Source organism: Nicotiana tomentosiformis, chromosome 12, assembly GCF_000390325.3.
Source record: "Nicotiana tomentosiformis chromosome 12, ASM39032v3, whole genome shotgun sequence".
NCBI classification, from domain to species: domain Eukaryota; kingdom Viridiplantae; phylum Streptophyta; class Magnoliopsida; order Solanales; family Solanaceae; genus Nicotiana; species Nicotiana tomentosiformis.
The window spans coordinates 12,054,499-12,075,676 of NC_090823.1; the positions used below are offsets into that span (position 1 = coordinate 12,054,499).

Below are 21,178 nucleotides of genomic sequence, written 5' to 3' on the forward strand. Positions count from 1 at the left end.
TATGTGCCATGCCTTCTTGAAGAAGTAGGGGTTATAATGTGATGACCCAAAAGCTCATCTTATGTTTTAGAACTCGAATCTATGCTCTTAATCCTTCAAAATCTCATTTTACCCTCTTCGACTTGCGTACGCAATCCGGGCAGGTTTCCGAAAAGCTTTTATGTTGAAAATTGATAAAAACAAGAATTTATGCCTTAAAAGTTGATTTTAGTTGATTTTGGTCAACATTTTTTGGTAAACGGGCCCGGATCCATATTTTGACGATCCCGGTGGGTCCGTATCGAATTATGGGACCTGGGCTTATGCCCGGAATCGAATTCAAATGTCCCTAGCTCAAGTTATGAATTTTTGATGAAAATTAAAAGTCTGAAAATTAATATTTTTTTAAGAATTGATTGATGTTTGGCATTGTTAGTGCCGGGTCCGTATTCTGGTTTCGAAGTCTGGTACAGGTTCATTAAGATATTTAAGATTTGTCAGTGAAATTTGGTGAGAAACGGAGTTGATTTGACGTGATTCGGACGTCCACTTGAGAAGATTTGAATTTTAAAGTGTTCTTGAGAATTTCATTTGATTTGGTGCTAAATTCATAGTTCTAGGTGTTATTTTGGCGACTTGATTGCGCGATCAAGATCGTATGATGTTTTTAGACTTGCGTGCATGTTTGGTTTGGAGCCCCGAGGGCTCGGGTGAGTTTCAGATAGGCCAAGGGATGTTTTGGACTTTGAAAATCTGGTATTTTGCTGCAGCAGGTGTTCTGGCATGTCCTTCTTCTCGTTCGCGAAGGTACTCTCGCGAACGCGAAGAGTAAACTGGGCAGCTGAAGTTTTCTTCTTCGAGAACGCGAAGGATTTGTCGCGAACACGAAGCGATGGGGGGCGTTACCCTTCACGAACGCGACTAGCTCCTCATGAACACATAGTGCTAGGCACACCTGGGGGAGGGTTGGCCGTTCCTTCATCGCGAATGCGAGGTATTGAAGGTCAGGGGGAGTAACCATTGCGAACGCGAGCATAGTCTCGCGAACGCGAAGGCTTGGCAGCTAGTACCCTTTGCGAATGCGACAGTTGCCTCGCGAACGCGATGCACATTGTCGCCCAGTGCATAAAACAAAATCAAACACGGGTTTAAGCCATTTCTTCAATATTTTTCAATAACCAAACGGGTAGAGGCGATTTTCAAGAGTCATTTTCTTCCCCAAAGTGTTGGTAAGTGATTCTAAACTATTTTCTTTCAATTACCCATTACATTTCTTGAATTATCAACCTAAAATCTAGAGTTTTCATGGTAGAATTAGGGGTTAGGGTAGAAACTAGGAATTTCGGAAATTTGGGGATTTAGACCTCAATTTGAGGTCGGATTCCAAAACCAATTATATATTCGGGCTGGGGGATGAATGAGTAAATGGATTTTGGTCCGAACCTCGGGTTTTGACCAAGCGGGCCCGGGGTCGATTTTCCGACTTTTTGGAGGAAAATTTGGGAAATTTAATTTATGCAATATAATTGATTCCTTTAGCAGTATTTGATATTATTGAGTCATTTTTGAATAGTTACGAGTGGTTTGGAGGTGAATTCCAAAGGAAAAGCTGTGATTGAGAATTAAGTGGCCTTCGGAGCGAGGTAAATGTTGTGTCTAACTTTGGCTTGAGGGAATAGGTATTATGTGTTCATTTGCTACGTGTTTGGTTGTTAAATACGATGTGTAGTTGAGGGGACGAGCATATATGCATTGTTGTCGAGTCATAGCATGCCAGTTAAATTCTATTCTTGTCTATTTTGTAGCCTTAAATTCTACTATCCATGCTTAGCGGGTTATTTGAAATGTTGGGTGACTCATATCTGGTTTCACTGAGATTTGGTAACTTTCGAATATTGATCCAAGGTTGAGATTACATTGTGCTATTGATTATGGGTAAAATACTGGTTTCTTTGTGATACTCTTATCTATCCATTGTTATTGATTCTGTTATTGGTGAGAGGAGTGTAAAGCACGAAGGGTGATGCCGTGTATATTATGAGAGGTTTAAAGCACGAAGGGTGATGCCGTGTATATTATGAGAGGTTTAATGCACGAAGGGTGATGCCGTGCCGTTCTATTTATTTACTGGGTGAGGTTGAGAGTAAATGCACGAAGGGTGATACCGTGCCGTTTTATTTATTTATTTAGTGAGGTTGAGAGTAAAAGCACGAAGGGTGATGCTGTGCAGTTTTTCTTGCTATTTTAATTGTTTAATCTGTTTAAGGATTTTTGATTTAATTCTGTTTTTTCATTATTCTCACTCTTTGTGTTGTATTCCCCCACTGTATGTTCTCTTCCCATTATTTCTGCGTTATTTCTTTATTTACTATTGTTGCCACTAGCATGATTATACTGTTCAAGTTATATGTGGGTGTCTTGTCCTAGCCTCGTCACTACTTTGCCGAGGTTAGGCTCGATACTTACCAGTACATGGGGTCGGTTGTACTGATGCTGCACTCTGCACTTTCTGTGCAGACTTTGATACCGGCTCAGGTTGATCGAGATTTTGCTATTGGTCCGCTGTCCGGAGACTCAAGGTAGATTTGTCGGCGTTCACAGATCTTCAATTCCCCATCTACCTTTTATGTCACTGTTGTTTTCTTTCATTCAGACATTTGTATTTCTTTTAGACTATTACTTGTAGTAAATTCTAGAATGCTCGTGAATTGTGACTCCAGATCTGGGTGGTAGTAATTAATACCGTTTTATAATGTTCTGTACTTATTATATTTCATCTTAGTTAATTATTGTTATTTACTGAATGGAAATAAGGAATTGGTTCAATGATTTTCTAACGTTGCTTGCCTAGTAAGTGAAATGTTAGGCGCCATCACGGTCCCGTCGGTGGGAAATTTCGGGTCGTGACAGTTGGTATTAGAGCACTAAGTTTCCTAGGTCTCACGATTCATGAGCAAGCTTAGTAGAGTCTGGAGGATCGGTACGGAGACGTCTGTGCTTATCTTCCAGAGGCTATGAAGTTTAGGAACAAGTTTCACTTCTATTCTTCTCCGTCGTGCGATTTTGCTTTCTCAATACTGATTGAACTCTTCTACTCATATTCTCTCGTAGATGGCGAGAACACGTACCGTTTCCTCAGCTGAGCAGCAGCCAGAGCCTCCAGTGGCGGCTCCTACGCGGGGCAGAGGTCGAGGCCGAGGCAGGGGCAGGGCTCAACCTAGAGTCCGAGCAGCATCCCTAACAGTGGAGCCTCAGATAGAGCTTGACGAGGAGGTTCCAGCCCAGACTGTTCCTGCCGGACCAGCTCAGGTTCCGGAGGGGTTCATTGCTACCCCAGTACTTTAGGACGCTTTGGTTCGTTTGGTGGGCCTTATGGAGAGTGTGGCCCAGATTGGAGCATTTCCTATGGCACCAGTAGTCTCTCAGGCAGGAGGAGGAGCCCAGACTCCTTCCATTCCCACTCTAGAGCAGATAGCTCCCCAGTATCAAGCTCCAGTAGCTCAGCCAGTCGAATTAGTTCAGCCGGTTATTGCGGCACAGGTCGGAGATGGGCCAGCTATGTCTTCTGAGGCTTTATGGAGATTGGACAGGTTTATCAAGCTCTTTCCTATTCACTTCAGTGGTGCTCCTCCAGAGGATTCCTAGGAGTATCTTGACAGCTGTCATGAGGTTCTACGGAACATGGGTATAATGGAGACCAATGGGGTCGATTTTGCTATATTTCAGATGACTGGTTCCGCCAAGAAATGGTGTAGAGATTACTTGTTGACCAGACCAGCTGGGTCGCCTGCTCTTACTTGGGACCATTTCTCTCAGCTCTTCATAGAGAAGTTTCTGCCTATCACATTGAGAGAGGAGCGTCACCATCAATTTAAGCGTCTCCAGTAGGGCAGTATGACTGTTACTCAGTATGAGACCCGTTTTGTGGATTTGGCCCGTCATTCTATTCTTCTGCTTCCCACCGAGAGAGAGAGAGGGTGAGGAGGTTTATTGATGGACTTGCTCAGCATATCAGATTGCAGATGGCTTAGGAGGCTGGGAGTGAGATTTCTTTTTCAGGCTGCTGCTAATGTTGCCAGACGGGTCACGGGTCTGACAAGAGACCTCGTCATTCCGGTGAGTTCAGCGGTGCCTCATCTAGAGGCAGGGGTACTTTTGGTAGAGGCCATCCTCCCATGCCATTTCATTCAGCGCTCCAGGCATCCCATGGTGCCTCAGGTGGTCGTGGCCCTCAGATGCATTATTTCGACCAGCTAGACTACAGTGCACCACCAGCTCCTATTAGTGCACCTCCACTCCAGAGTTATCGGGTGGTTATTTTCGACAGGGTCAGTTTCAGGGCCAGCAGTCACAACAGCCGAGGTTATGTTATACTTGTGGTGATCCAAGGCACATTGCTAGATTTTACCCTCGAGCAATGGGCAGATCACAACATCAGAGTTCTCGTGCCATGGTTCCGGCACCAGTTGATGCACCACCTGCTTAGCCAGCCAGAGGCAGGGGTCAGGCAGCCAGAGGTAGAGGCCAGACTGTTAGAGGTAGAGGTCAGGTCGTTAGAGGTGGAGACCAGCCAGTTAGAGACCGTCCCAAGGACATAGTTCAGGGTGGTGGGGCCCAGCCCCGGTGTTATGCTTTCCTATCCAGGCCTGAGGCTGACTCATCTGACGCTGTTATCACATGTACTATTTCAGTTTGCAGTAGAGATGCTTCAGTTCTATTTGATCCGGGATCTACTTACTCCTATGTGTCATCCTATTTTGCTTCTTATTTGGTTGTGCCCCATTATTCTTTTAGTGCTCCTGTGTATGTGTCCACACCAGTGGGAGATGCTATTGTTGTAGATCGTGTTTATCGTTCGTGTGTGGTCACCATTGGGAGTCTTGAGACTCGTGCAAATCTTCTACTTCTTGACATGGTTGATTTTGATGTCACACTGGGTATGGATTGGCTGTCACCTTATCATGCTATATTAGATTGTCATGCCAAGACGGTGACCTTAGCCTTGCAGGGGTTACCTCGATTAGAGTGGAGAAGGAATCTTGGCCATTCTGCCATCAGGGTTATCTCTTATGTGAAGGCTCGACATATGGTCGAGAAGCGGTGTCTAGCTTATTTGGCTTATGTTCGCGATTCTAGTGCAGAGGTTCCTTCTATAGATTTGGTGCAGGTTGTTCGTGAGTTTCCAGAGGTGGTTCCTGCAGACCTACCGGGGATGCCACCCGACAGGGATATTGATTTCTGCATTGATTTGGCTCCGGGCACTCAGCCTATTTCCATTCCGCCATATTGCATGGCCCCGCCAGAGTTGAAAGAATTGAAGGAGCAGTTGCAAGATTTACTTGATAAGGGCTTCATTAGACCTAGTGTCTCGCCCTGGGTGCACCTATGTTGTTTTTGAAGAAGAAAGATGGATCGATGAGGATGTGTATAGATTATCGGTAGTTGAACAAAGTCACCATCAAGAACAAATATCCATTGCCGAGGATTGATGATTTATTTGATCATCTTCAAGATGCCAAGGTGTTTTCAAAGATCTTGACTTAATAAACATGTAGCTGTAAACTAAATATTGGAAACTCCAGGTCCACCTAATGCCCTTTGGCCTTTAGATTTGGTTTTGGTGTGTGTGTGTGTGTGTGTGTGTGTGTGTTAAGACTGTGAGACGTAACAATTGGAAGTTCAGCCAACAGTTGTCAGCAAGCCTCTTTTGTATGCAAAATTAAACGCAATGTTAATTTAGCAATTGGTTCCTAAAAGAGTTATTGTAACTAAGAAAGTAAAAGAAGATTGACATTCTCTATAAAAGCTGTCATTCTCTTATGTAGGCTGGACGGTAACATATTTATCATCTGCATTAGCACAGTGGCTCAAAACTTAGATATAGTGTCATTTCCTCTAGGAATAGGAACATGAAGCAAAAATTTAGCTAGCACTTCTCTCATCACACCAGTTGTTAAAACTACAGCTGCTGCGAAAGACAATTCACGAATATTAGAGAAATCGCATAGCTGATGGATTATATAACGCAAAGCAATTCAGTATAGAATTCACGTGTAAATTGAACAATTAGCACATATGGAGTTTACACGAGTTACCTCTTGAAGCGTGAACTAAGTACGTCTTTTACGTTAGCCTCCAATTCCAGAACAGCTTAATCAAAATGCCATGACCAACACGATCACAATCTACTAACGTCTCGTAGTCTTCTACTGTATTACTCAAATAATATTCGGAAAGAATAAATTTAGTATGAGCGAAATTTGAGGAAAAAAAAGCACCAAAAATTCGGCCATCCCTGCGGCAGAAAAACACATGTATATATACACGCACAAGGTCAAAACAGTAGGGACCATAGAATTTAATTAACAAGGCTTTCTATTATGAAATTAATTTCGAAAATTTGAAATTAACTTCAACCGTAGTAAATTGCGAATTATTTCACTAAAAATTCGTAATTGTACTCCTTAGTTTAATTTCAAAATTCTTTCATAAAATCTCATTTCACTCCTCGTGTTAAGATTCAGATATTAATCAATCAATTTAAATTACTGACAATTTAATTTATATATCGATTACTACCTTTAGACATTTGCTTAGCCTATTTTATGCCCTGGATACAAAATTCACTGGGCGGGCTTATCCATAAAAATTTATAAACTTTCAATGTAAGTATATTATCAATCTCAAAGTCGAGATATGGATTCTATCAACTAATTATTATTTTGTCAATGTAAGTATATTACTAGTAAAAATAGCACGGGTTAGCCAGTTTTTGGACTGGTCATTCAAAAAAAGGCAGCGTTTGCAAAGTCATTAAAAATTAGTCACTATTTTGCTGTAACACGGAAAGTTCCAGCATAATATACTGGAGATCGATGTACCTGTGTATGAACTTCTATCATTTTATACTGGAACTCCAACACGCGGAAAGTTCCAGTATAATATACTGGAGATTGGAGCAACTGTGTATGAACTTTCAGCATATTATGTTGGATCGGTATATTATACTGGAACTCCAGTATAAATATACTGGAGTTCGGGTATACTTATGCTGACCTCCAGTATAATATACTGGAGTTTCACTGTATTATCTTTACATGAAAAGTGGCTAAATTTCGATTACTTTTGAAATTGTAGCTATTTTTGAATGACCACTTGTAAATCTGGCTATTTTTGAATTTCTCCCTATATTACTATTGTCCAATTTACCAGGCTTGTTAAAGAATCTTGCTTTTAATAAATCAAAACAATAAATAACATGCACAACTAATAATAATTATATCAAGATTTAGAGTATAAGTACAAGAAGTTGGAATTAAATCATTCTCATAATCAAGATAAATTATATTTAATCTTGTGCTACAACGCCATTCCGGCGGTTTGTGCAACTTTGTCAATAAATTGTGACCATAAACTTTATGACTTATAAGAACCGATGATTTAATCTTCCTTGTATAAACTCAATTATATACACTAAATCATCTACTATATATGCAAAGCACACACAACAAATACATGATCTATTTAAAATAAAATTTTATTGAATTGAATAAATAAATAAATAAATAATTATTTCATAAAAAATACTATAACAAAATGCATAGTTTATAGTATACCCTAGCAATATTTTTTGTTTATAGTGTCTTTTTTCTTTTTGGCAAGGTAGAATATTCCTAGGAGAGCTAGAACAAAGAATACTAATTTCACGAATTACTTACTTAGACTTGTCAATCTTCCGTTTCGTGCTTGAGACTTGACCAAATTTATTTTCTTTTTGCATAGCTAAAGCATAAATGAGAAAGAAAATTCAATTCCTTCATCGGCGAAAAATAGCCCTAAAGTATGAGTGTTCTGGAAAGATTCCTTATATAGATACGTGAACTTCTCATCAAATTTGTACCTATTAATTAACAGCTATTAGTAAGATTACTTGGAAAAATGGTAATCATTTGTTACAAATTACTACAATATAGGAAAAAGAGAAAAGAAACAAATTTTGGAAACTTTACAACTTTAGTTTCTCGGCCCTAAAATAAAAACCTAGCTTGTAACTCAAGAAACACGTAATCATATGTTAATAGGGAAAGGAAAACTAGGTAACTCCTACTTATATATAAGTAAGTATAGCAATAACAGAAAGTTACCAAAACAAAACAAAAACCAGGTTATCAATTACTATTGAGAGCAAGAAAAAAATTGATTCAATGGCGGCGATTACCGATCATCAAATAATATGGACGAGAGGCAAAACCATCGGAAGAGGCAGTTTTGGTATAGTCACTTCAGCAACAACAACAAACTTCTCCATTGATATTCCGTCGACAATCGCAGTAAAATCTGCCTTGTTTTCGCGTTCAAAGTCGTTACAGAAAGAGAGAGAATTACTACACGAGTTTCAAGATTGTGATCATGTTATTCGATGTTTCGGAGCTAATGTTACTGAAGAAGATGGGAAGATATATATTGTAAAACATGTTGCTCGAGTACGCGTCTGCCGGAAGTTTAGCTGATCGGATTGGTCAAAATTCAAGGCAAGGGTTGCAAGATTTTGAGGTAAAACAGTACGCGAAATCGATTCTATTGGGGCTTAGTCATATTCATGGAAGAGGTTTTGTTCACCGTGACATTAAACCAGATAACATTCTTCTTGTTGGTACTGATAAAGTTGCCAAAATTGCTGATTTCGGGTTCGCGAAGAAGGTTGGAGGAGTAAAGAGTCAGAAAAGAAAGCATGGACTCAAAGGAACACCTATGTACATGGCGCCAGAATCAGTTCTTGATAACGAGTACGTACCTGAAGCTGATATTTGGGCTTTCGGATGCACTGTCTTTGAGATGGTTACAGGGAAGACAGTGTGGGATTGCAGTGAAACTGACAACGTTGTTTATCTATTGTGCAAAATTGGAATGGGATCACCGGATTTGCAGAACAAAAGATTGTCAAAAGAGGCTGAAGATTTTCTGAAAAAAGTGTCTTGTTAAGGAGCAGAGATCGCGATGGACTGCTGATATGCTATTAAAGCATCCATTTCTTTCATCTGATGATAATGTTGTTGTTTGTGAGCTGACAAGGAAAAAGGAACTTAACCCGTTTTTGTTTATTCGACATCTGTGCTGGTGAAAGTAATCCTTTGATTGACGATTTCTGCAACGGAGATGGATAAGCTAAAACCAATGAAGTTGTTGAATTGCAGATCCAACAAAAGAAGAAACCTACTAGCTAGAAGGATGCTGATTATCAGTTTTGATTAGAAATTTACAAATGTAAAGAATTATACTAATGTAAAAGAACTACGTTTGGGCTTGATCCCCATAGGAGCTTAGCCCGGGGTGCGTAGGCAACCTGTGAGAAAATGAGAGATCAGGTGCAGCCCCTTGTATTAAACAAAAACAATTTTGTGTTTATATTTTCTTAATTAGTAATGTTCGACTTGGACTTGCTAGTGATGGATTTCAGCCATTTCGGAATTCAAAAACTTCATATAGCATTTGGCCTGTGGTTCTTATTCCTTATAATTTACCGCCTTGGTTGTGTATGAAACAGGAAAAATTTATTTTGTCAATGCTTATTCTTGGTCCAAAAGAGGTATTTGGCAAGGTTGATGCAAAAATAAGCAAAGCACTGGATGAAGTGTTAGTAGTAGAGCAGACTTCTGTCTTACACAAGCTGAAAAAGATAAAAGACTGAATCTGAAATTGAACTGCCAATGAAATTAGTATTTTGAAGATTTTATCAAATGGAGTTTTCCAGTACCGTCTTGCTCTCTAGCTGTATTCATGCAACAATAACTAACAGTCTGGAGCAGTTTCTCAAATTTAGTGCTTGCATATTAGTTGAACAGTGCATTATTTATCTTGTAATGCATTAACTCAATGGATATTTTGATTATTGTAGGATAAATTTGAGAGTGTTGACATGATTGATCATATATTGGGATGGATGAAAGAGTTATGGAACAAATGGAGAGGACACTTGCATGCCAAATATGGGGGTGGAGTAATGGCGAAAGACTTGAAAGGTGGCACTTCTTCAAAGGCTGAATTACTGTCCGCTCTACGTTCAACTAGATAGAAAAACAAATCTTTAAGTGAGGAAAACAAATCCTTACATGATCGCTTGTCTACCTTACAAGATGAGATGAAAGAAATGAAGAAAATAAAGGAATTCCTTGCTGCTCAACAATCACATGTCTCGCCTACGACATCGCTCGTTTCAACTGAATGATCACTGCTGACCAAGTTAGTAACAATATACTCTGCTTTTTAATTTTTTTTGTTGATTTTTATATAGTCATTTCTGTTTTATTGCTATTTTTGTTGCATTCATGAATTTATATTCCTTCAAATTAAAAAATATGGGCAGACGCACTCAACTGGTACAAATAGAAAGGCTCGTCCAGTGAGTCATGACACTAGCGAGTAAACTACGAGTTTTATACTCATGTTTATCTGTCATGTTTGGTGGAGGAAAATTCCCTGCATTCTGTGGTACTATATATGCTTAGGCAAAGTAAATTGTACTGTGCTTAAGGATATTTCTGAATTAACTTTGCCGTGTTTTGTGATTTTGAGACTGATTCTCATTCGCAGTAGTCACTACAGGAAAATAGGTCTTTAGCGATGGGAAATTCGGTCGTTAAAACTCCAAATTCGGTCGTTATCAGTCAATTACGATGGGATAAAAACCGATCGTCGCCGGTCGTTAGTGCCTCCGTCGTTAAAGGTAAACGACCGGATTTTGATTCCGTCGTAAAAACTCTTTTAACGATGGCAAGGAATCCAGTCGTTATACCAAGATTAGCGAGGGGATTTTTCCATCGTTATATGTCGTCCCAGTCGTTAAAACTTCACTAACAGTAACTAATTTTCAGTCGTTGTTAGTATTTGGCGACCGAAATTCCATTCGTTAATTGTATGTACTTTCAACGACATACTTTTTAAAAACCAAAATTTCCCTTCGCTAATGTGAAATTATAAGTAATAATTATATTACACGCATTCGAAATCATACAAAGAATGAAGTCAATATTGACATAAAACATCTTTTTTAATTATAGAGAACTAATCAAAGTGGCAATAATATTACATCCAAATTGCATGATCCTTGTTTTCAATTCCTTAAAGAAAACAAAAAATTAAAGAGAAAGTAAAATAGTAGTTTGTACAGATGACGACTACAACTCCTAATAAAACAAAATAGATTTCCCTTGTTCTTCAACAATTCTAGCTGCTTCAACTTGCTCGGAACTATCTTTGTGGAAAATTCTTCAAACTTCAGGCCCTTTATCTGTTAAAAAAGGTTCATATTAGTTGAGTAAGAAAACAAGATTTAAGATTGGTAAGTTTCTACCACACAGTAAAATATAAAACCACGAAGCGAAGACAAGGTTTATGGTCTAAGGTTGAAGTAATGATCTTCAATTACGTGGTATTGTCAGGCCTATATGGGATAGGGTGTCATGGGATCACCCCGAGGTATGTGCGTGGTAGGTGGAATAGTGATGTGATGGCTTGGAAACAACTCCTGGCACGGTCGAGGACGAACGTATGTTTAAGTGGGGGAGAATGTAATAACCCGGCCGTTCGTTTTGAATATTACAATCATGTTTCCACAATTACTGCTCGATTTAGGCTTTACGGTTGTTATGTGACTCGCCGGGGTGATTGGTTCGGGTCCGGTGAGGTTTTGGAATGAATTGGAACACTTAGTTCCAAGGTTTAAAGCTCAAGTTAAAATAGTGACCGGATGTCGACTTATGTGTAAACGATACCGGAATGGAGTTTTGATGATTCCAATAGCTCCGTATGGTGATTTTGGACTTAGGAGCGTATTCGAAAAATTATTTGGAAGTCTCTCAAAATACTATGAATATATGCAGATCCAACAAAAGAAGAAAGCTACTAGAAGGATGTTGATTATCAGTTTTGATTAGAATGAGTATACAAATGTAAAGAATTATAGTAATGTAAAGAACTACGTTAGGGCTTGATCCCCATAGGAGCTAAGCCCGGGGTACGTAGGCAACCTGTGAGAAAACGAGAGATCAGGTGCAGCCCCTTGTATTAAACAAAAATAATTTTGTGTTTATATTTTCTGTAGTATTGAACAATCTGTATAAAAAGGCAGATTTTTGCTAACCGTGAGTACATTTTTATTTCAACATATCTTGCAGATTTATATATATGTTGTATTCTTCTTTCTTAGATCATGATATATAGAATCAATCTGTTAACTAGAAAGAGAGACTCTTTAAACAGTGACTAGCCACATTCTGTTTTAATGTATGCAGAGTTATGTTATATTCTTTTATTTCTTGGAATCATATATATATATATATATATATTAGAGTAAGAACAGATAACATAACAAGCCTCCTTTGTATATATGTAAAATTAAACACAATGTTTGCTAAAGGGCGGGCATGCTCGACTAAAAGAAGAGGAAAGCTAAAGGGCGGGCATCCGATAAGTGGATTAATTAACAATGCTTGTAGAGGGAAGGTGTCAACAAAAATACATGTTATAAAAATTAAACAAATAGAGGAAAAAAGATGTATGACGGAGAAAAAAATCATTTTTGGGTGTTGAGTTACAAAAAAATATTTTCCATCAAATGGGGGAAATAACTTCCCTGACTTACGGATGTTAGTCATTTTTTGTACGATTATCTTAACTTTTAACTTCATATCAATCGTTCTTATTGGTACTTAGATATATTATTATCAATTTTTAATACAAAAAGGTGTCATAAAATCTCTGATTTGTTGTTGTTGTTGTTGTTATTATTATTATTGTTATTATTAAAGATTTTCGAGGAAAATATTTTCCATGAAAAATGACTCGATCTTGTCATACCAAATACACATGTACAATTCACTTTTGATCTAATTGTTTCTTGAAAATTAATGCAGAGGGATATGGCTAAGAGAGGACACAGTCTTGAAAGCATTAAGGCTAGTATTGAAGCAAGGAAGCCAGATTTTGATGCTTACATTGGTATATACTAATTTCCCTTAAAATTGAATTTAATTTATCTGTTTTGGAAAATGAAGATTAATAAGATTAGTGAAATTAAAGGGTAATTAATTTTTTTGTTATATTTTTGTGCAGATCCACAAAAACAATATGCAGATGCAGTTATTGAAGTTCTCCCAACTCAGTTAATTCCTGATGATAATGAAGGCAAAATTTTGAGAGTTAGACTGATAATGAAGGCTCTACTATTTCATGGATTCCATGTGGTAGGAAATTGACTTGTTCTTACCCTGGCATCAAGTTTTCCTATGGTCCTGATACCTACTTTGGCAATGAGGTATGTTGCTCTATCTAGCTCCCTTTTGTGTTGCTCGGATCCTCAAAAATTATTGTCGGCTGTGTGTTGAGTCTTCCAAATATGATGCATTATTGGAGAATTCGACTCGACATGGGTGGGTGGCATTTTTAAAGGATTCAAGCCATATACCTCCCAATGCTTGATTATAATGTATAATATCAAGAAGACAAAAAAAAATGCAACAAGGTTTGAGTTTTGCTTGAAAGATTAATGATTCACTTAATATGTCTAGATCATCAAAAGGGGTTAGTTTCATGTATAGTCACTGAATTTATTCACTATAACAATAAAGTCGTAAAATTTTCTTGTCACATTAAAGTAACTAAACGTTTTTACTATATTATTAAGGTCGCTAAACTTTACTCGTTGTAACAATAAAATCACAACTATTATTTTCACATTAAAGTAACTTAATGTTACCTACTATAACAATAAATTTACCCACTATAACGGTAAAACCTCATCAAGATGACTTTACATGAATCGAACCCTCAATTAGGTGAAAGTTCGGGTTAGTGAGTAAAATTCAGTTACTTTAATATAATAAAAAAATTGTGACTTTTACCAGCGATCATATGTGAAATTAGACAACGACTCAAGGCTTGTTTTTTGTCACCCCTCAATCATATAATATGGTTCTTCAAAGACAACTAGAATGTTACCTTTCTGTAAACCTGAAAATTGTCTGTTTCATTACTCAGTACATGTTCTCACTGTCTGTTTTTTGTTGTTAAATAGGTATCTGTCTTGGAAATGGATGGCCAATTTGACAGACTAGATGAACTCATCTATGTCGAAAGCCATTTGAGCAGTCTCTCCACCAAATTCTATGGTGAAGTTACTCAACAAATGTTGAAACATGCTGATTTCCCTGGCAGCAACAATGGAACAGGTTTTTTCCAGACAATCGTCGGATTAAAGATCAGAGACCTTTACGAGCAAATCGTTGCTAGCAAAGCTGCAGCACCAGTAGCTGCAAAGGCCTAAAATTCGTCGACAAGTATTCACAACTAGGCATCAAAATATCATCAATTTATCCCTTGGTTCTTCCCAAAACTTTACTTCAACTACTTTTCCCATCTTTCATGTTTTCATTTTTCATGGTTAGATGATTTCTTATGAATGAGAAAATGGGACATTATGTATTTGTTTCTAGTTGGAACTATGTTGAGATACTGTACAATAGATAAGCAAAAGGAGAGATGTAATGAAGCTGTAATGAAGCATAAGTAAGTCACTTGATCGCGATGTACTGCTGATATGCTATTAAAGCATCCATTTCTTTCATCTGATGATAATGTTGTTGTTCGTGAGCAAACAAGGATAAAGGAACTCAACCCGCTTTTGTTTATAGAAATTGCAGGAAAAAATGATCCATTAATTGATGATTTTTGCAGTAGTACAAAGCTGAAACCAATGAAGCTGTTGAATTGCAGATCCAACAAGAGAAGAAAGCTACTAGAAGGATGCTAATTATCAATTTTGATTAGAATGATTATACAAATGTAAAGAACTACGTTCGGGCTTGATCCCCATAGGAGATTAGTTGGGGTACGTAGGCAACCTGTGAAAAAAAGAGAGATCAGGTGCAGCCCCTTGTATTAAACAAAAACAATTTTGTGTTTATATTTTCTGTAATATTGAACAATCTGTACAAAAAGGAAGCTTTTTGCATGAAAGTTTTGCTAACAGTGAGTACATTTTTATTTCAACATATCTTGCAGATTTATATATATGTGGTATTCTTCTTTCTTAGATCATGATATATAGAATCAATCAGTTAACTAGAAAGAGAGGCTCTTTAAACAGTGACTACATTATGTTTTAATGTATGCAGAGTTATGTTATGTTTCCCAATTTGACAAGCACTATAGGTTTTTCTTTCCCAAATCTCTTAGGATAATGAGTTTTCTTAAACCTATAAGGATTATGAGTTTCCTAAAAATACAAGGAAATAATTCAAGCCACAAAATAACATTATCCAAATAATGTCGGATTTGATCGGGTTTTTTAAGTTTGGTTTTGGACTAGTCATTTGGATATTTTAGATTTTCGATTTTAAGCCTACAAGTTGAGATGTTTATTATTTTTACAAAAATGGTTATCCAAATGAAGTATTCAAGTATTGAAATCATCATCAAGAAAATGTAACAGAGATATTAATAAGTCCAATAAGAAGTAGTAACAGTAAGATCATGTCCTTCCTTTTACAAAAAGTCGTCCAACGTACCTAACAACAAAAAGGAAATTAAAGAGAGACCAAAAAATACTCCTACAAATCCATAAGGACTGAAAGTATGCTTCTACATTAGTTGATCAAATAAATCGGCGAACTTACCTGAATTATCATCATTAGAGTTTTCAAGTACCTCAATTATCAGGGGTTAAATTGGATAAGAATAACCTGATTATAGTATGCTCTATTGAAGGCTAGAGTTTGCTAAGAATCTTGTAACCACAAAAGCTGTTGGTGGCACATGGAGCCTATTCGATATCAAAGAATAGCTCTGATAGAATATATATCCAATGGAAAAAGATGTATCTTCCCATCAAAACAGTGAAACGTGTAGAGGACACTCGACATAAGTAAAGTCCATTTCTTCTTTCATTCATATGTTTCTAATAAATAGCATTAGAAGACGAATCTCCACTAAATCATCAAAGATTTACAATTGTCTTTCCAATTCTTTCTTCCTCCAGGATATCGACAAAAGCTGAAAGAACTATACTTGTTTGCAAGAAATACTCTGCAATTTGTGAAAAGCAACAAACGTGATTAAAGGACAATTTATATCACCCTCATCTATTTGGAACACTAATGGAGAAAAAAAAAATATTAGTCACGTCAAATTGTGATCTGGCTTTTTAAACACATTAGATCATACATATTGCTTTAACAAAGTTCCAACTTGTGTCTCAGTGCAATAAACTCAATAACAAAAGTGAAACTAAAGAAAACGAATCATATAGTTATCGATTAATATTATAAAATTATAGTAATATAAGCCAAGAAATATAGATAAAATTTTTCTTCTATCAAGTTGTATTCAAGTCTATCTTATTGATGTCTTTTGTAGAATTAGAAATACCGTATATATAGTGTACAATTTACTTGAGAGTTACAGGATATTAAATGAATGTAATAAACATATTCGTGTATATCTAAAATGGTTCATGGATGAGTTGTTGGACATTCACAAATTCAATGTATTCATAACAGATAATGTGCCTCGTTAAAACCTTATTAGGAAAACCCAGTGGGAAAAAGCCTAGTGAAGGAAAAAGAGTACACATATCTTGTAATACGCATTGAGTGTTGCCTCATTAAAAACCTTACCAGGAAAACCCAATTGGGACAAAATCTTGGTTAAGAAAAAAAGAGTACAACGCGTATTATACTCCCCCTGATGAAAGCTTTATTTGCTATCTCGGAGACGACGCATTCCAATCTTATGTCTCAGCTTCTCAAATGTTGATGTTGGCAATGCCTTAGTGAATAAATCTGCTAGATTGTCACTTGAACGGATTTGTTGAACATCTATCTCACCATTTTGCTGAAGATCGTGTGTGAAAAAGAACTTTGGTGAAATGTGCTTTGTTCTGTCTCCTTTGATATATCCTCCTTTAAGTTGAGCTATGCAAGCAACATTGTCTTCATACAATATCGTTGGAATCTTCGTTTTTAAATAAAGACCACACAATTGTTGAATATGTTGAGTCATTGATCTCAACCATACACATTCTCGACTAGCTTCATGAATAGTTATTATCACTGCATGATTGGAAGATGTAGCAGCTAAAGTTTGTTTTGTTGAACACCATGGAATAGCTGTACCCCCATAAGTAAATAGATAGCCTGTTTGAGATCGGACTTTATGTGGGTCAGACAAATAGCCTGCATCTGCATAACCAATCAACTGTGAATCAGATTCATAAGAATAAAATAATCCCATATCAATAGTCCCTCGGAGGTATCTAAAAACATGCTTAACCCCATTCGAGTGTTTTATTGTTGGAAAGGAACTAAATCTTGCTAATAAACTTACTGCAAAAGTTATATCTGGGCGAGTATTATTTACAAGATACATTACTGCCCCAATTGCACTAAGAAATTGAGTTTCATCACCAAGAAGCTCTCCATCATTTTCATGAGGTCGAAATGGATCTTTATTTATATCAAGTGATCTCACAACCATCGGGGTACTCAATGGATGTGCTTTATCCATATAAAAACGCTTTAGGATCTTTTTGGTATAAGTTGATTGATGGACAAAAATTACATCTTTCATATGCTCAATTTGTAGACCAAGACAAAATTTTGTCTTTCCAAGATCTTTCATTTCAAACTCTTTCTTCAAACAGTCTACTGCTTTTGGAGGTTCCCCAGGAGTTCCAATGATATTTAGATCATCAACATACACAACGATTATAACAAATTCAGATCCACACCTTCTTATAAATACACAAGGACAAATTGGATCATTCTTATACCCTACTTTCAGCAAATACTCACTCAGGCGATTATACCATATTCGCCCTGATTGTTTCAATCCATATAAGGATTTTTGAAGCTTTATTTAACAAGTTTCTGAAAAACTTGTATTAGTTTCAGGAACTTTGATCCCTTCAGGGATTTTCATATAAATTTCGCTGTCTAATGTGCCATACAAATAGGCTGTGACAACATCCATTAGACGCATATAAAGTTTTTCATGGACTGCCAAATTTATAAGATACCTGAAAGTGATTGTGTCACGACCCGAAATTCCCACCTCCGAACCGTGACAGCGCCTAACATTTCACTTGCTAGGCAAGCCAACGTTAGAATAACATTATCCATTTTTAAAATAATTTTTAAATTTATGAATAACAAGGAAGCAAATGCGGAAGCAATTTTGAAATAATCCATAATAATAACGGTGTCTAAATACCATCCCAGAATTGGTGTCACAAGTGCACGAGCTTCTAGAATAAATACAAATAAAGGTCTGAATAGAATAAAGCTGTCTGGAAATAAACACACAGCTAAAGTACAATAGATGGGGACTTCAGAACTGCGGACACCATGTAATTATACCTCAAGTCTCCTCTGATAGCTGAAATCTGAGCAAGGCTATGGTACGCCGCTGGGACCAACTCCAAAATCTGTACAAGAAGTGCAGAGTGTAGTATCAGTACAACCGACCCCATGTACTGGTAAGTGCTAAGCCTAACCTCGACGAAGTAGTGATGAGGCTAAGGCGGTTCACTTACATTAACCTGTACGCAATATTAGTAACAATCACAATAATAGAAATAAATCAGGTAATTCATTTATAATAATTGAAGGCAACTCAGCAGTCATAACCAATTATCATTTCCATTATTTCTGTTACAGCGTGCAACCCGCTCTCACAATATATCCACATTCAGTTCTGTTGCGGCGTGCAACCCGCTCCTCCAACATATTCATTTTAATCAAGTCTGTTGCGGCGTGCAACCCGATCCTCCAATATTAACTTTTTAACAAGTCTATTGCGGCGTGCAACCCGATTCTCAAATATTGACTTTTAATAAGTCTGTTGCGCCGTGCAACCCGATCCTCCAATATTGACTTTTAATAAGTTTGTTGCGGCATGCAACCTGATCCTCCAATATTGACTTTTAATAAGTCTGTTGCGGCGTGCAATCCGATCCTCCAATATAGACTTTTAATAAGTCTGTTGCGGCGTGCAACCCGATCCTTCAATATATTCATTATAATCAATCATGTTGCGGCGTGCAACCCACTCCTCCAACATTTTCATTTATCAATTCTTATAGAAGAATTTTTTTTAATAAATGTAACAATTAATATAAAATTACAAGACAACCAGCATACAATAATTATGGTTTAATTATAAAGCAAACAATGACAAATAGCAAATTATTATGGAAATCAGGGAGCAAATAGGCAGTTTAATATTTATTATGCTAAATGTCAAATAACAATTAAGGCACATAATTCAAATAGTATGTAACAATTAATGCAGGAATTCAAGAATTTATATTTGCAAAGAATAAGAGAGAAACAATAATTATAATAATTAATTTATGAATTTTCAAGTAAGCAGGCAAACAATTAATTTGACAACGTATAGACACTCGTCACCTCGCCTATACATCGTTTACATGCAGTTCACATAACAAATAATTTAAGGGTTCTATTCCCTCAAGTCAAGGTTAACCCCGACACTTATCTCGCTTTGTAAATTCCAATCAATTATTCAACCACAACTTTTCCTTTTAAATTTGCCTCCAAAAGCTTCAAATCTATTCACAAACAATTCAATATATTCAATACTAATCATAGGAATTAATTCCATATGAATTTACAAATTTTTCGGATAAAAATCCAAAATTCATTAAAATATTCGGCAGTGGGACTCACGTCTCAAATCCCGAAAACACTCACAAAATCCGAACACCTGTTCCGATACGAGTTCAACCATACCAAATTTGTCCAATTCCGATACCAAATGGACCTTCAAATCTTATATTTTCGTTTTTGGAAAGTTTTACAAAAATTTCACTTTCTTCCATCTAAATCCGAAATAAATGATGAATATAGACATAGATTTGTGAAATACAATCACTATATGATAAAGAATACTTACCCAGTTCAAAATCGTGAAAAACCCCTTTGAAATCGCCCCTAAGCCGAGTTATAATTGAGGGTTTGTGAAAAATGGGGAAAATCCCGTTTTTGGTTCTGTTTTAAGTCACAGGGGTCAGGCCTTCTTCACGTTCGCGAAGGGCCTGTCACGTTCGCGATGCGTAGCAGCCCGTGGCTTTCGCGTTCGCGAAGGTTTCCCCCGTAGCCTTCGCGTTCGCGAGGCATAGCTCGCGTTCGCGCTGAAGGAATGATCGACCCTCCCCCAGGTGTGCCTAACACTATGCGTTCGCGAGGAGATGGTCGCGTTCGCGAAGGTTAATGCCCCCATCGCTTCACGTTCGTGACTAAGCCTTCGTGTTCGCGAAGAAGAAAAATCCAGCTGCCCAGTTTACTCTTCACGTTCGCGAGAGTACCTTCGCGAACGCGAAGAAGAACATGCTAGAACACCTGCTGCAGCAAAATACCAGATTTTCAAAGTCCAAAACATCCTGTAACCTATCCGAAACTCACCCGAGCCCTTAGGCTCCAAACCAAACATGCACAAAATTTTGAACGTTTCCTGCAAATGGGTCAAATGATCCTCTACGCGTAGGGATTTAACTAGCATGTCATCAATATAAACTTCCATTGATTTTCCTATTTGTTCTTCGGACATTTTATTTACTAAGCGTTGGTAAGTATCCCCTGCATTCTTTAGCCCGAAGGGCATCACATTATAATAATACGTTCCATATTTGGTGACAAATGAAATTTTTTCCTGGTCCTACGGGTTCATCTGGATCTGATTATACCCGAAATACGCATTGAGAAAAGTGAGGATCTCGTGGCCGGCCGTGGCATCGATCATGCGATCGATGTTCGTCAGCGGAAAGGAATCTTTGGGGCATGATTTGTTCAAATCCTTATAGTCCACACACATTCTAAGTTTGTTCCCTTTTTTAGGCACTACAACTACGTTCAAATCCTTAGTAGAGTCTGGAGGATCGGTACGGAGACGTCTGTGCTTATCTTCCAGAGGCTATGAAGTTTAGGAACAAGTTTCACTTCTATTCTTCTCCGTCGTGCGATTTTGCTTTCTCAATACTGATTGAACTCTTCTACTCATATTCTCTCGTAGATGGCGAGAACACGTACCGTTTCCTCAGCTGAGCAGCAGCCAGAGCCTCCAGTGGCGGCTCCTACGCGGGGCAGAGGTCGAGGCCGAGGCAGGGGCAGGGCTCAACCTAGAGTCC

The 21,178-nt window shown here is 37.6% G+C and overlaps 2 pseudogenes; both read left to right on the forward strand.

The window, feature by feature from the left end:
- The first annotated feature begins 8,149 nt into the window (after nucleotides 1–8,149).
- Nucleotides 8,150–14,785, forward strand: LOC138903514 (mitogen-activated protein kinase kinase kinase 20-like; annotated as a pseudogene).
- On the forward strand, nucleotides 9,333–14,604 carry LOC138903629 (phosphoribulokinase, chloroplastic-like; annotated as a pseudogene).
- Nucleotides 14,786–21,178: the final 6,393 nt, after the last annotated feature.